The sequence below is a fragment of the Silene latifolia genome, chromosome Y (genome assembly GCF_048544455.1).
Source record: "Silene latifolia isolate original U9 population chromosome Y, ASM4854445v1, whole genome shotgun sequence".
Classification (NCBI taxonomy): domain Eukaryota; kingdom Viridiplantae; phylum Streptophyta; class Magnoliopsida; order Caryophyllales; family Caryophyllaceae; genus Silene; species Silene latifolia.
Window position 1 is genome coordinate 458,588,871 of NC_133538.1, and position 17,593 is coordinate 458,606,463.

Genomic DNA, 17,593 nt, shown 5'->3' on the forward strand with positions numbered 1-17,593 from the left:
CATAAAACCACCTGCGTAACTGATAGTGTCAGTGAATAATGGTACTTACGAAGGTGGTTCAAAACCCACAAGGCGTCAAAAACAGCCCTTGTGGCGCCCCCGCAATTAGTCTTATGTGCGACGATTTGCACTTTGAAGCATACAATCAAGCCATTATCACTAATATCAAATGAAGAGACAATATTAAATGGCTGGTTGTATGCGACAACCGTCTCATATAAGTTTTTTATAAGAAAATCATGACACATGGAAATAGGAGAACCAAGTGGCAGGTCTCATGAATCAAGCCTTCTGATTCAAATGCTGGTTTATTAAAGGTACAATGACGCTATGAAGTTGTATGAGGCCATGGAGTCGAATAATGTCCTTCCGGATCGCGTAACTGGTTCTGTGATTATAACACTGTTATGATAAAACAGGGTAGAAGTGCTAAAGATGTGTGGGAGTTCTTTGAAAGAATGAATAGAAAAGGAGTCAAATGGAGTTTGGACGTCGTAGGAGCTGTGATCAAATCATTCTGTGACGAGGGACTTCTTAAACAAGCTCTTATCATTCAAGAAGAAATGGAGAAGAAAGGGATCTCCTCAAATACTGTTATATATATAACATAATTATGGATGGCTATTGTAAGACCAATCAGCTTAAAGAAGCTGAAGCCCTCTTTGTTGAGATGAAGAACAAAAAGCTTTCACCTTCTTCTGCCATCTACAACATTCTGATGGATGCATATAGTAAAAGGATGCAGCCTGATATAGCCGAGAAGCTTCTCCGGGAAATGCTGGATTCTGGAATAAAGCCAAATGTTAAATCATACACGAGCCTTATAAGTGCATATGGAAAGCAGAAGAGTATAAGTGACTTGTCTGCTGATGCGTTCCTAAGAATGAGAAAAGCGGGCATTAAACCGACTTCTCATTCATATACCACTCTAATCCACGCTTATTCTATTGGTGGGTGGCATGAAAAAGCATACAAAGCCTTTGAGAACATGCAGAGGGAAGAAATCAAACCTACCATAGAGACATATACGGCTCTTCTCGATGCATTTAGGCAGGCTGGAGATGCTGAGACACTGATGAAGCTTTGGAAAGCCATGATTCGGGAAAAGATTGAAGGAACTAGGGTGACTTTTTGTTGGGTTAAAACATCCAACACAAGTAATCAATTTACTAAGTGTTCAATGTGCATAAAATTGATGATATGCATGTAACTTTAGGAGGTCTTAATGAATGAAACATTCATTTGTTAACTTTACGTGAAAATGAGACAAAACATATTAATTGTGTTTTAATTCATATGTGTATAACGTAAGGTGATTTATGATGGGTAATTGTAACGTCACTTTTACGTAGCTATATAAAGGATGTCAAATCCTTTCGAAAAATCATCTCACAAAATGTAATCAAACAAAGTGACTAAAAAGTCGGGGTTTGAGGGTGAGGTGGAGTACAACGGGTGTTTTTTATACAATAATTTAGGAGGTTACTCTAGGGGTGATATTATTAGCATTGACTAATATTACTGGAGGGCTAGAGGTTGTTATCTTATATTATTGTGGGTTTTGAATTGGTATTAATTCGGGACGGTTACGTTGTCTTGGTACTATATTATTATAGTGGATTTTAGTCGATTTAACTAGTGGGTTTTACTTCCGGTTTGCAAGGTTTTGACCCTAAAATATCGTCTCATCTTAATATTGCTTACATTTATTTACTTTTACAGTTTAATTGTCAATTGGTTGCTTCCGTTGCGTGTGGGAGATTGGCGCTAATTTCCCAACAGTGGTATCAGAGCCACTAGGCTCGGTCTGGTGGCTGGTTTAATTGGCAAGGACGTCAAATATGGGGCCTCAATTTGCAGTACCAAAATTTGATGGTAAAAGTAGTTTCACTCTTTGGCAAAGAAGGATGAAGGATCTCCTGGTATATCTTGGCTTGGCTAGAGCCCTGAAAGAAGATGATGGTAAGCCAAAGAAGATGAGTGATGACAACTGGGAAGAGGTTTGAACCAAGTGTGCAAGTACTATTAGGTGGTGCATCTCGGATTCAGTCATCAATTGTGTTCTTGATGACGACTTTCCATCAGTGATATGGGAAAAGTTAGAGAAGCTCTACATGGCGAAGAGTTTGACCAACAAGTTGCTTTTGAAGCGACGGTTATATCGGTTGAGGATGGACGAAGATGATAAATTAATTGGACATGTGAATTTGTTCAATGGACTGTTAGAAGAGTTGAAGAAGATCGAAGTAAAGCTTGAGGAGGAAGACAAGGCGTTATTACTCCTCAATTCTCTCCCGGACACATATGAGACTTATGTGGATACTATTCTGTGCAGGAAAGACACCATCACGATGGAGCAAGCACAGACAACTTTATTGTCCTTTTATGCGAGGAAGAAGGACAAGGCTGGGATACGGAGCAACGGTACGGGTACAGTTGTAGTTGATCGGGATGGGAGAGGTCAATCGTTGAAGAGGGAGGATGGATCGAAGCATGGCAGGTCTCGGTCCAGGAACGCTTCTAGGAATAATGATGTGAAGTGTTTCAAGTGTGGTGACCTTGGGTGTATCAGGCGGTTCTGTCCTAAAAAATGCGGGAATGAAGAAATCAAGGGCGACACCAACTTGATTGCCGGTGAAGGAAATAGTGGTTGTTTCCTTACCGATGATAGTGATATATTTGCGGTCACGAATGTGAACGACGTATCTTCTAAGGAAGAATGGATATTAGATTCTGGTTGTGTCAACCATATTTGCACCCGGAAAGATAATTTTGATGAGCTCCAAGAAGGCGTGGTTAGGAAGTTGAGTTTGGCTAATAACTCAACAGTTAATGTCATAGGTGTTGGGGTGGTAAAAAATCAAATTGTCAAATGGGGTGGTGCACACTTTGGACAAGGTTGCCTATGTTCCAAAGTTGCGGCAGAATTTAATTTCACTTAGTCAACTAGACTCCGAGGGTTATGGTTGTAAAGCTCATGAGGGAGTAATGAAAGTGACTAAGGGTTCTATGGTCCTCATGAAGGGGGAGCTACGTCGTGGTTTATACTGCCTGGATGCATATGTAGTAAAAACCTCACAGGATGGCTGGAAACGGAAAAGTCGTGCACGTGTTTCGTTCGCGGAAGAGGCGACGAAGGCAGATTGTTTTCAGGGTACAAACGGGCGCAAAGGTAAAATTCCTGCCGGTAGAAAGGTGGAGAGCAAGAGGTTTCTCTCCGGAGTCAAGTAACGTCATTGACTGGGTATAGGCTGTACACGGTGCATTGGCCGTGAAAGTGAGTTAGGGTGAGGACCGAATACTAACTCGGGTGTGCAGCTCTGGTGATTTCATAAGGCCAATGGTTTATTCCTCGGATATGTTCTCTTGTGTTGGAGGGGGAGATTGGTTGGATTAAAACATCCAACACAAGTAATAAATTTACTAAGTGTTCAAAATGTGCATAAAATTGATGATATGCATGTAACTTTAGGAGGTGTTAATGAATGAAACATTCATTTGTTATCTTTACGTGAAAATGAGACAAAACATATGAATTGTGTTTTAATTCATATGTGTATAACGTAAGGTGATTTATGATGGGTAATTGTAACGTCACTTTTACGTAGCTATATAAAGGATGTAAAATCCTTTCGAAAAATCATCTCACAAAATGTAATCAAACAAAGTGACTAAAAAGTCGGGGTTTGAGGGTGAGGTGTGACACGCCTAAAACGTCGCTATTTAAGACGGCCAAATTAACAATTTATATACCACAACACGTACTAATTAATACTAATTCTAAACTAGTAAAGTAGCAAGCAATGGGATCGAACCCAAGAGAAGGGGGGTTTTGCAAAGGTGAATTTAAAAGAGCAACTAGAACAATTGTGACAAATTAAACTACAAAAAAGTATGTAAAAAGGGGGGTTTTTGGTTTGGTTTTCAAAAGTAACAAAGACAAAACAATATTCAAACAAGAGTATGTAGAAAGCAATCAAACAATCAAGTTTTAAGATGGAAATTTATCAAATTTAAGAGAGACTTAATCCGACTCATTAAAGTGAGGCACTTTAGTTGATAAAACCACTCAATCAATCCTTTAGTTATATATTATCACCCTATTGTGAAGGTTAATCTTCTAAATCTCCTTAATAATGGCCAAATACAAGGAAATCACACTTAATCAAATAACCCAACTTATCAATCCTACCAAGTATAAATCACATACATTGGTCAAATTAATAAGAAGATAAGAGCACTAGATATTCAATAGGGGTAATTAGACACAATGAAATCACGATTAATGCCTAATTACAAGTTAATTCTTTATTTTCTAGTTAAGCCAAAAAGAAATCACATTCATTAGCAAAATAACAAGGTGTTGCAAAGATGAGATTACAAGGAAATCACACTTAATAATCCCAACAACAATAAATTAAGGAACTTGATTAGTTAAGCAACAAGGAAATCACACTTAATTACTCAATGTAAACAAGGTTTTCAAAATTCAAACAATAAACACAAAGGATTAACAATGATAATGAAAATTACGGGAAGATTAAGTAGTCTTACAACCAAAGATTGCACCTTTGAGCCGGATTAAGATGAGGAGATTAGTTCTCCATAGTAGATATAAACCCAATCAAAAAGATGAATAATTCCCAAAATTACAACTTGATTAATTAAAATGAGCATAAGATTGTATGAGAGATGTGTGAAAACCTAATGTAATCACCTATTTATAGCCTAAACCTAATTGAGAGTAATGGACCTCGAATAACAAAGCTAATGCAGCCTGGCGAAAACACGGCAGCACGAAACAGCACCGTGCGAGTTTTGGGACTAAGAAAACCGCACCGTGCGGTTTTTGGCCTGGACATCACTTTTTCGAAAAGTCATATCTCCCTCGTTACTTGGACAAATGAGGCGTGTGACCTATCGTTGGAAAGCTAAAAACATAAGCTTTCACCTCCACTTGGCCTTGCATCGATACAAGCTTTAGAACTCAAGATATACCCATTTGAAGTCGATCCTTATGCAAACAACACTTCAAATCTTCAATTGCTCCATCCTTTCACTTCTTCATGTCTTAGCTAGTCTTCCTTCTTGCTTGTAGATGTTTTGTACTGGTAGACTTCAAGACATGCCTTTGCTTCCGATCATTGCTCAAAACTCCATTACTAACCCGACATTAAGAATATGGTAAATGTGAATTAAATCATGTGAAACCACATCCCAATGCCGCTTTATTTTGCATAAAATAAGCTAAATAGATAGTAGATATACGAGCCTATCAAATACCCCACACTTAAGCCTTTGCTCGTCCCGGGCAAACTATTATAGAACCAATCAATCAACAAAAGGCTCACAAAATAAGTATGGGTACGCTCAATCGATCCATACCTCTTCTCTCATAACTCATCCTACTTATGTCTCCCTCATCACATTATCGACATGGTCACTATTCCGTTACAACATCATCACAAAATTAAGCGACCCAAAGCCTCCATAATGAACGCTCTTCACTCACGCGCCCTCCTTATGTCTTCTCTCATCTAAGATGATCCTAATTTCCACCAATTCAATCTCATTTTCATAATCCAACATAACATCCTCCTTATTTCTCCCCCTTATCACTCCATCCATTTGAAACACAAGGTTATCTAGCATCAAACACCTCCAAACTCAATAATTAGACAACCTCAAAATCCTCCAAAAATACTTCAACACAATCCATGACAAATCATACAACAACAACAACAACAAAAATGATATCATCCAAACAACTCAAACACCAAATACACCAAGTGCTAGTCATAAGATAGGCCTCCAAATCCCCCTCCTAGCTCTCTCATTTTGCCTAAACCACCCTTTCGGGTATTCGGTGTAGCTTTCTCCTCACTCTATCTCTCGTGGCTCGCACTCATTTCTTATTTTTGCCCGGAGCGCCCTTTCGGGTTTTCACTTCGACCTCGGCCACTTTCCCATTTTTGCCTAGGATGCCCTTTCGGATTTTCATCCTAGCCGGGTTTTTCTTTTTTTTTTCTCTTTTTTTTTTATGAACAGTGCATGAAAATGAATATATTACAATATATTACAAGGTATCAGCAACTCATGTCCACCCCACACTTTATTTTTCACTTTGTCCTCAAAGCGAAGGGGAACATCTTAATCAATCCTCAATGAAATGACTTGAGGCACCTTCATCCTCTTCAAGTTAGAACAAGTTCAACTCCATCTCACAAGCTCACTAACTTACACCACCAACACCCTCAACTCTCGATGATGAGCTCAAAGATTCACACCTTACATCCTCCTCTTCATCTACTTTACTTGGTATTATCATGGTGTACCAAGCACAAATCATGGGCAAAATGAGAACTCAACATACTTCACCATTTTTCCAACAAAACTCCTCCATATTTGAACTTTTGATTGCTTCTTTTTCATTGTTTGATTTGTGGGAATGAAAGTGGGAATTCTTTTGTAGGTGATTCCACATGATTGAGGTAATGATACGGAAATAAGGTGTTTAGATATTTAGGCAAAGAATAGTGGTGATGTATGTAGTGATTGTGTCAAAAAGTGAGCTTGGGAATAATGGGGCACAAGGGTAGCTTAAATGGGCTTGATAAGGAGCATTGGTGGAATTGTCAAGCATGATACTTTTTACTCTCAAGCAAGGGCTTATCAAACGATTTTAATAAATCACTTGCACCATTTCACAAACACCTTGTGTGCACTACTCAAGTAGTTGAGTTTTACACACAAGTACAAACACTAGTAGGAAAAGAGACTAATAAAAGCATTAAAGAAGGAGTGCGGGCTGCCTCCCGTAAAGCGCTTTTGGCTTCCGTCGTTTGCTCGACGCCTTTTCAAGCTTCTTCTTCTATCAATGGTCAAGAGGAGAGCAACTTAATGCCCTTAGTAACCTATCAAACATGTCAGCCCACAACCAATAAAAGTGACAATAATAGAAGTCAAAACATAACAAGCATGCATAATGAAAATATATGCATATGACAAGTGATTCATTAAGCTTTCATGTTCGAAAAACAAACTAATGTCGCGATAAGACTCCTTAAAAGAAGGGTTAGACTTGGTAAAAACCAAGTAAGAGTGAAGGAACACAAGAGGTTCTTTAGGAACTAGTATGAGTGGTTTTTCTTTGAGAGGCCAAACTTCAACAAGCATCTCGTTCTCTAGCCTCTCAACATTCTCCTCAAAGTTCATACTTACTAAATTTTTACCCAAAGAAAGGTCATAACCAACATCCTTAAGAACCACAACTTTCTCATTTTCTTCCGACTCCTCCATGGGTGGATTTGCTTCCAAATCTTGTAAGGTTCCCTCTAAATCACAAGACAGAACATACCCCAAGTCTTCTCCAACCATCCCATTAGTCATAGAAATATTCAAAGTGTCACCTCCACACAATTCATAGACGGTTTGAATAATAGGTTCAAATATCTCAAGAAAGCATAGAGAAGAAGACTTGTAAAATGGTTCAAATTGAGACAAATTAAGAAAAGCCAATTAATCAAACAAGAGATAAATATAAACTACTTAAACTAATCCTAATATTTACAAAAAATGTTTTACTCTACAAATCACACAAAAACACACAACTACTCTAAAAAACACTAACAAAACCGTTACCTTCCCCGGCAACGGCGCCAAAATTTGACACTCCTAGAACGTCGCTATTTAAAATGGCCAAATTAACAATTTATATACCACAACACGTACTAATTAATAATAATTCTAAACTACTTCCTCCGTTCTAAAATAATTGACGTTTTCAATTTACGAGGTGAGCCTTTGAATTCAATTTATACAAAAATATATTGATCGGTAAATTATAAAAATTACACCATAAAATTCCTTGCGAATAGAGCTTTAATATGAGTATAAATTTCAATATATTTAGTCATATATTTTGAGAGATATTGAAGAGAGAAGTGAGTGTCTCGAAAAGTGAGAATGACAATTAAAAAAAACAAAGGGAGTAGTAAAGTAGCAAGCAATGGGATCGAACCCAAGAGAAGGGGGGTTTTGCAATGGTGAATTTAAAAGAGCAATTAGAACAATTGTGACAAATTAAACTACAAACAAGTATGGAAAAGGGGGGGTTTTTGGTTTAGTTTTCAAAAGTAACAAAGACAAAACAATATTCAAACAAGAGTATGTAGCAAGCAATCAAACAATCAAGTTTTGAGATGGAAATTTATCAAATTTAAGAGAGACTTAATCCGACTCATTAAAGTTAGGCACTTTAGTTGATAAAACCACTCAATCAATCCTTTAGTTGTATTTTATCACCCTATTGTGAAGGTTAATCTTCTAAATCTTCTTAATAATGGCCAAATGACAAGGAAATCACACTTAATCATATAACCCAACTTATCAATCCTACCAAGTGGAAATCACATACATTGGTCAAATTAATAATAAGATAAGAGCACTAGAGATTCAATAGGGGTAATTAGATACAATGAAATCACGATTAATGCCTAATTACAAGTAGATGTTTTGTACCATGGTAGACTTCAAGACATGCATTTGCTTCCGATCATTGCTCAAAACTCCATTACTAACCCGACATTAAGAATATGGTAAATGTGACATAAATCATGTGAAACCACATCCCAATGCCGCTTTATTATGCATAAAATAAGCTAAATAGATAGTAGATATACGAGCCTGTCAAGGTGGAGTACAACGGGTGTTTTTTATACAATAATTTAGGAGGTTACTCTAAAGGTGATATTAGTAGCATTGAGTAATATTACTAGAGGGCTAGAGGTTGTTATCTTATATTATTGTGTGTTTTGAATTGGTATTAATTTGGGACGGTTACGTTGTACTGGTACTATATTATTATAGTGGATTTTAGTCGATTTGGCTAGTGGGTTTTACTTCCGGTTTGGAAGGTTTTGCCTGGGTTTGACCCTAAAATATCATCTCATCTTAATATTGCTTACATTTATTTACTTTTACGGTTTAATTGTCAATTGGTTACTTCCGTTGCGCGTGGGATATTGGCGCTAATTTCCCAACACTTTTACCATTCTTCTTGACGGATTTGCAAAGCAGGTATCATATGTTGTAGAAACTAATATCACGAGACCACTTTACTCAAAAATTCGACTGACTTCACTCATGTATTTATGACAGTTGCCTTTTAGCTATTAGCCATTTTCATGGTATTAATGACCATTTCGTCGCTTGTAAGAATCGTTTTCCTAACATTTATCTGTCTTTCTTATCACAATCTTGTATCATATTTTAATTCAGGGACGCTACGTGATGCGTGTCCTAAATATGATGTTTTACACCTTATTTTACACGCATTTCAGAGCTCAAATATGTAGTTTATGCTACTATTTTCCCTATTTCCGTCTACTTTCGTGTTTTTGTATAATATTGCATAAATGTGAAGAATCCAGCGGGAAAAGAGCCAAATCCGTCCCCGAGTACTTAGCATTGCATTTGACATGGAGTAGTGACTCGAGAGATGAACTTGGTGCGCATTTCAAGGCCTGAAAGACATATTTGCGAGAGTTTTAGAAGCGGATTACCAGCTACAGCAGTCTATAGACTGACCTACATGGTCTATAGACTGTCAGAATGCTTCTCGACATTGCAGCCTTATTCAGATGGCTATATCTCGAGTTCTAGATCTGATAATCAAGTGATTCCAATTGGAGGTGAAACCTTATCCTCTTAGCTTTCCAACACCGCATAGAACGCCTGATTTGACCAAGTAACGAAGAAATGGCAGCTATTTTAAGATCGGTGCGCTTATTTGTAGAATTCGTCGAATGCATTCATCGTCAAAGACACTCTTGGTCGATCGACTGGTCCAGGTGGTCGATCGACCACCCCACGAGCTGACGCGCAAATTAAAAGACGAGGAAGCCCATTTTAATTAGGTTTAGGAATAGGTTACGTTATTTTTCCTATATAACGTAACTTTACCTGCTGCTTGACGGATCTATCATTCATTAGCTTAGTTTTATTCATTCATATTAGGGATTCAGATTTATCATACCTAGTTTACGGTTTTCTTAAGTACTTCAATAAAATTCTTCTTTGCATCCGGGTTTGTTCTTCCTGCTTTCCTTATTTCTGGTAATTCTTGCTCTGAATTTGTTCTTTCTTTATAGATTAGAATTGATTAGTTAGAATCCCTAAGCCCTAATTCATTCTTTTATGCGGTTTTACTGTTTATTTAATTTAATTATGAATTCGGTTATTTGCATCTTCAGTTTCGTTATCATTATTAATTCCAGTATGAGCAGCTAAATCTTCCGCGCTAAGATGTAGGGGATCTATGGCGTAGATGGCATTAGAATAGGTGACCCCGAATTAGGGCATGGTCGATCGATTGGCTTAACTAGTCGATCGACTGAGCCGGTTTGTCAATCGACTGGGGTAGCTGGTCGATCGACCGACTTCGTGTTTGATTAGCATTTGTTTGTTTCGTTAAGTGTAATTTTTTAACAATGAGACCGAGAGGAGACTTGTTAGATGCTTAGTTTTGACCAACCCATAGATTGAGAGATAGGGAAGGGCATTAATTAATGAATTAAGACGACTAAATTGCTGAGATCGAGAGATAATGTAATTTAGGCTTTAGGAATCACTAATCGGGGCGAGAGCTAGCATTAGTGAGACTTAGGGACTGGTAGCATAGGCCGAAAGGAGCTATTAGATAACTTGGACCGAGAGGACTTGTTTTACCCATCCTACACGATTGTATTTCGGACTTACCTAGGATTATGTGCCATCGCAGCTATAGTTAACCGACCGTCTTAGCATTTCTTTTATCATTGTTTACATCTTTTGCTTCTATTATTTGTTTATTTAGTTTATGTTATTAGATTTAGTTATAATTCACATCAAACCCCCCCCCCCCCCTCATTGTTACCGTTAGACTAAAATTAAAAGCAACTATAATCTCCCTACCTCCCTGCGGATCGACCCTTACTACCGCTTGCTAGTTGTAGTTCGGAATTTATAAATATTATTTTTGGTACTCACTTCGACAGGTATCAAATTTTGGCGCCGTTCTTGGGAGGCACGCTAGTTTTAGTTGTTTTTTATTTTAGTCTGTGTTTCGCCTCAAGGGAAGACTGAGTACCTTGAGGCAGTTCTTACCATCTTCTCTAGTGTTGTTTTGTTACGTCCTACAGGTCCTATCTAGAGTACTTCAGAAGAGTCCACCCATGTTCCATTCTCAGAAGCAGCAGGTGGAGTTTTGTGCGAGATGCGGCGGAATGGGACACATAGTTGATACATGCAGGAGCCCTAGGGAGAAGATGTTTGCTTTTCATGAATTTAAGCTCGACAATGCGTATAATTACGCTCCTACTTCACCGCATCAACCACATGTGCCTCCTTATGTAGCCCCACCACCATCCACTCCACAAAAGAAGAGTCGAATAATGAAGTTGCGAGTTGACAAGTCTAGTGCAGCTGCTTATGGTGGAGGTACAGAAAAGTAATGCGACGAATAAGGTCTCAATCACGGAGCTAAAATCTCAAATTGCTACATTAGATAAGAATGCAGCTGAGATACTGAGTCAATTTCACTCTCTAAATCAGTGTATTGAGACCGTACATGCAATGACGCTGAGGAGCGGGGTTACTCTTGATGGACCCGAGAAAGCTGCTGAAAAAGGGAAGAAGAAAAAGAGCGAGAAAAAGACGAATAGCAGTAATCACGGTCGATCGACCGCATCACCCAGTCGATCGACCACCCTTAATTCTTCAGCGACACTTTCTTATCCTTCTGACCATTCTGGAAAAAAAAAGAGTGGTCGATCGACCGACCTAACTAGTCGATCGACTGAGGAAGCAGCTGATGTCGAACCAATCCGTCCTCCAATGCCAAATAACTTGAGGGACCACTTATTTCGGGGTACGACGACTCCGAAACTATTGAGGAAAGACCCAAATGCTGATGGGTCAGTCCCGGTTTCAAAGTATGACCCGATGACGATTAATGGTTCATTTCTGAGACGGTCTGAAGAAGGTTCGAGCTACAACAAGGACAAAGTAGTGGATTTTCAGCCTAAGTCCACTGATGCCGGTATGAGAGACCTAGAAGAGAGGGCAAAGCTACTTATCCAGAGAGACTAGTGCCAACCAAAGATGAGGTAACATTCGATAAATTCAAAGATTTAGTGCGTAGTCTTAATGTGCAAATACCTTTCTTAGAGCTAGTTAATCAAATACCTGCATATATGAAGTTTATGAGACAGTTACTAGCTAAGAAAAGGTCTTTGAATGCTGTTGAGTCTGTGCATTTAACTGAAGAGTCTAGTTCATACTTAACTCACACCGCTAATCGTAAACGTCGACCCGGTAGTTTCTCTGTCCCTCGTAGTATTGGTACCTTCTCAATTGAGAAGGCATTATGTGATTTAGGGGCTAGTGTCGGTGTTATGCCTTTGAGTCGGCTAAGAAATTGGGTTTAACTAGATTTGCCATTACTGACATGATCAGACAAATGGTGACCGACTGCTGATTCGGCCAGTAGGGGTCTTAGAGAATGTGCCTGTTCAAATTGAAAAGTTCTTTTTTCTTGTTGACTTTGTTGTTTTGGATATTCCTGAAGATGTCAACACCCCAATTATTTTGGGAAGACTGTTTCTGCACACTGCTAGTGCAATAATTGATGTAGGGGAAAGAACTTTAAGATTTAAGGTAGGAAAACACTCCATATTGTTTGCCTAGTCTCATAAAAAGAGAGATCCTATGTGCCCCGTTACTTGCAATGTGATTTCTGAAAAGAAATCTTATGTTGAGATTCCTACTTCCTTACCTGTACCTATTCCTGTTATGACACCTCCGCCCTAGATTGGGAGCAATATGGAGGACGATTCTCTTGTTTTAGATGTTACAGGAACCGGTTTGGGGAAGAAAGAACCGCTGATCGCTCTAGCTGTGAAGGAGCCCATTATTCAGAGAGGCGGTTTGGGATGTCTGAGCTATGCAACTGACGAGGAGCCAGATGAGGAGCCCAAGAAGAAGGAGCCAGTCAAAATTTCGGAGTCAGATCTTGTGTGTGAGGAGCTAGAAGATGATGGTCATGCTTGGGAATATGCTAGAGATGATCCATTGAGTATCCCAGTCGGAGTAGAGTGGAGTCCAGCTTCTGAGATGAGCACTGCGGAAGCTACTTCATGTAGACAGAAGCCTTGGTCAGAGATTTTCCGCAGTTTCCGTTGATCTATGCGTTTCTTAGACCTTTTTAAAGACTATTTTATTGCTTTTAGACTATTTATCGTTTTTCGTGTGCGCGAGACTTCGCATTTTAATTGGTTTGCTTAGGATTTCATAGACTATAGACTGTTACTTTGGGTTTTCCGCTATTTTGGGCGCGCTATTATGTGTATTTGCAGGTTCATAGACCATATTAGCTCAATTTATTGAGCTAATTCGAAGAAATCAGAAACTTACAAAGAGTTTTCGGTCGATCGACCGCCCGAGTGGTCGATCGACCGACACTGCGATTCTGAGCTTACATTCGTGTCATCCTCGATCGATCGATCGGATGCTATGGTCGATCGACCACTTTATAGTTATTATACCTCGTTCTTTTAATTCTTTGCACATAATTACCGTTTCAATTTTGTTTTCTCGGATAATGCGCGGTATGTTTTGTTTCTTTTCAGGTACCTATGGTAGCACTGCTGGCTATTGAAACCTCTTAGCTCACACTGGTTTGGGGAGGTTTCCTTTTGCGCGCTTAAAGTCTTGTGAGTTTCCGAGTTTAATTTCATGTCTTATTTAGTTATTTATCGCAAAAATCCCATTTCCCTTTTGTTTCTTTTACATGATTTTGCACAATGGGGACATTGTGTGATTTGGTTTGGGGAAGGGTTTTGCGTCGCATTCATATATTTTATTGCATTTCTGTTTCACGTTTATTGCATTTCTGCTTGCATTATTTTATTTTCCTATATATATATACAAAAATCCATAAAAATTGAAAATTTTCAAAAATTCAAAATTTTCACGTTTATTTTAGCATGTAGGTCGAGTCGGATCGGTAGTATTTCAATGATGACATTACATTTTCATCTGTTTATGCCTAAGCCATGCTAAATTGACATGTTATTAGTAGAATCATATATGCATAGTCTACGAGTTTTCGTTAAATTTCTTGCTGAACCCTGAGACTTGAATTAGATTTTTGGCAAACTACATCATTTTCTGAGGTTTAGAGCTTATAACTGGTGTCATTCTTGACCAGTTTATCTAGGATTGTGAGTAGTACTCCTTATGAGACATGTTACATTAATTTGCATAAATATGAACTTGATCTACTTAATACCTATATGCATTTGGTTTGTGGTTTGTTGACACATGTGGTAGAGGTCCTTTTTTCTCATTTTTGCCCATAAACCCCTCATAGCCAAATTTAGCCTTTTGTCCCTTAACTACATCCTATATTTAGCCTGTCTTTGTCAAGCTAGTAGTCTTAGTTTTTGGGAATATGTTTATTGCGGTTTGGTTATTTTACTCCTTATTGAGATGTTGGCGAAATGGTGAAAAAGGGAAGGAAGAAAAAGAAAAAAAAACAGAATACGAAAAGGAAAAAAGAGATTCGAAAAAAATTCACTCTATCGACCGGCTACATTGGTCGATCGACTGTGGACTGCAGTAGTGAAAGAGAACTTCGAAAATCACATGCTACAATTGTTATGAGTTGGTGATTTATACTCCCATGTTGTATTTATATCATTTGGGGAGTTACATCTATTGGAGATTGTGAGTTTGGTGCTTGATAATTAGCACTGATTTTATTGAAAATCTTGAGCAAGAAGTTGGATGTTGTCATATGGTTTTGTTTAGGTACTAGCTTGATCACCTATACCTCCACATTCCCATAATTGTTTTGCCTTTTCTTACCCATTAACTCACATATCCATATTTACCTCGGCATGTGTCATGGTCATCTGTTTGGTTGGAATGCATATGTACGGTTGTAGACATTATTTTCATATTAGATTGCAGGCATGTTCTTATAAGTCGTAGTTAGGTGAGAGTCATTACAATATTACTTCTTTCTATCTTTACATATACTCACCCGTATTCATTGAGTGATATGAGCGACCCGTGAGAGTCCAAAATGATAAGTCTATATAGTTGACGGTTCAGCAGTTTTTGACGACTACATAACTCGTTTGCATGATTCATATTGGTAATTGATTGTTATTTGTTGCATTAAACTGGTTTAGGCTTTTCAGTTTGCATTTCGCTCTGAGGATGAAATCGTTCCAATTAGGTTTTAGGATCGAGTCTAGTTCTTGCTTGGGGAAAAGTAAGGGTTTGGTTTGGGGAATTTTGATGCGTGTCCTAAATATGATGTTTTACACCCTATTTTACACGCATTTCAGAGCTCAAATATGTAGTTTATGCTACTATTTTCCTTATTTCCGTCTACTTTCGTGTTTTTGTATAATATTGCAGAAATGTGAAGAATCCAGCGGGAAAAGAGCCAAATCCGTCCCCGAGTACTTAGCATTGCATTTGACATGGAATAGTGACTCGAGTGATGAACTTGGTGCGCATTTCAAGGCCTAAAAGACATATTTGCGAGAGTTTTAGAAGCGGATTACCAGCTACAGCAGTCTATAGACTGACCTATATGGTCTATAGACTGTCAGAATGCTTCCCAACATTGCAGCCTTATTCAGATGGCTATATCTCGAGTTTTACATCGGATAATCGAGTGATTCCAATAGGTGAAAGCTTATCCTCCTAGCTTTCCAACGCTGCATAGAACGCCTGATTTGAACAAGTAACGAAGAAATGGCAGCTGTTTTAAGATCGGTGCGCGCTACAGAATTCGTCAGAATGCATTACTGTACAGCACTCTTGGTCGATCGACTGGTCCAGGTGGTCGATCGACCACCCCACGAGCTGACGCGCAAATTAAAAGACGAGGAAGCCCATTATAATTAGGTTTAGGAATAGGTTACGTTATTTTTCCTATATAACGTAACTTTACCTGCTGCTTGACGGATCTATCATTCATTAGCTTAGTTTTATTCATTCATATTAGGGATTCAGATTTATCATACCTAGTTTACGGTTTTCTTAAGTACTTCAATAAAGTTCTTCTTTGCATCCGGGTTTGTTCTTCCTGCTTTCCTTATTTCTGGTAATTCTTGCTCTGAATTTGTTCTTTCTTTATAGATTAGAATTGATTAGTTAGAATCCCTAAGCCCTAATTCCTTCTTTTATGCGGTTTTTTTCTTGTTTATTTAATTTAATTATGAATTACATTATTTGCATCTTCGATTTCGTTATCATTATTAATTCCAGTATGAGTAGCTAACTCTTCCGCTAAGATGTAGGGGATCTATGGCGTAGATGGCATTAGAATAGGTGACCCGAATTAGGGCATGGTCGATCGACGGCTTAACTAGTCGATCGATCGAGCCATTTGTCAATCGATCGGGTAGTCGGTCGATCGACCGACTTCGTGTCTGATTAGCATTCGTTTGTTTCGTTAAGTGCAATTTTTTAACAATGAGACCGAGAAGAGACTTGTTAGATGCTTAGTTTTGACCAACCCATAGATCGAGAGATAGGGAATGGCATTAATTAATGAATTAAGACGACTAAAATGCTGAGATCGAGAGATAATGTAATTTAGGCTTTAGGAATCACTAATCGGGGCGAGAGCTAGCATTAGTGAGACTTAGGGACTGGTAGCATAGGCCGAAAGGAGCTACTAGTTAACTTGGACCGAGAGGACTTGTTTTACCCATCCTACACGACTGTATTTCGGACTTACCTAGGATTATGTGTCATCGCAGCTATAGTGAACCGACCGTCTTAGCATTTCTTTTATCATTGTTTACATCTTTTGCTTCTATTATTTGTTTATTTAGTTTATGTGATTAGACTTAGTTATAATTCACATCAAACCCCCCCTCATTGTTACCGTTAGACTAAAATTAAAAGCAACTATAATCTCCCTACCTCCCTGCGGATCGACCCTTACTACCGCTTGCTAGTTGTAGTTCGGAATTTATAAATATTATTTTTGGTACTCACTTCGACAGGTATCACTACGCTGAAGCATGATATGTGATTTTTGAATTTAGGAAACTTGGTTACGAGCCAACTGTTATGACCTATAATATGCTGATAAACGCGTATGGTAGAGGAGGGCAAGAACTGAAGATCCCACAGCTGGTGAATGAGATGGTTGCTCTCAATCTGAAACCCGATTCCAATACATATAGCACAATTATATATGTTGTTAGTATGTGACTCGTATGTCGCATATGAATTATATCGGAGTTTGATTACGGTGTGATAAAATAGACTAGCGAATAAAAGAAGTAACGAAGAGGCCACTACACGGGCGAGCAGCTTGTGTGTATCTGCAGGTCGTGGATAATGCTGGTGCTTTGTTGTTGCTACGTGATTTTGGCCTTGGTATTGGAAATTACTGGCGTCCCACACTTTTTCCAAGTTTAATTGGTTTTGGTCATTATACGTGGGATTTTTGAATTCCATCCTTTCGTTTATTAAGTTTTGTTTATTTATTTCCTAATTAGATTAATCTTTATTAGGGTAG

General features: G+C 38.4%; 1 pseudogene; it reads left to right on the plus strand.

Annotated features, from left to right (window-relative positions):
• Nucleotides 1-246: 246 nt before the first annotated feature.
• LOC141632866 (pentatricopeptide repeat-containing protein At5g50280, chloroplastic-like) overlaps nucleotides 247-17,593 on the plus strand; it is a 39,479-nt pseudogene continuing 22,132 nt past the window's right edge.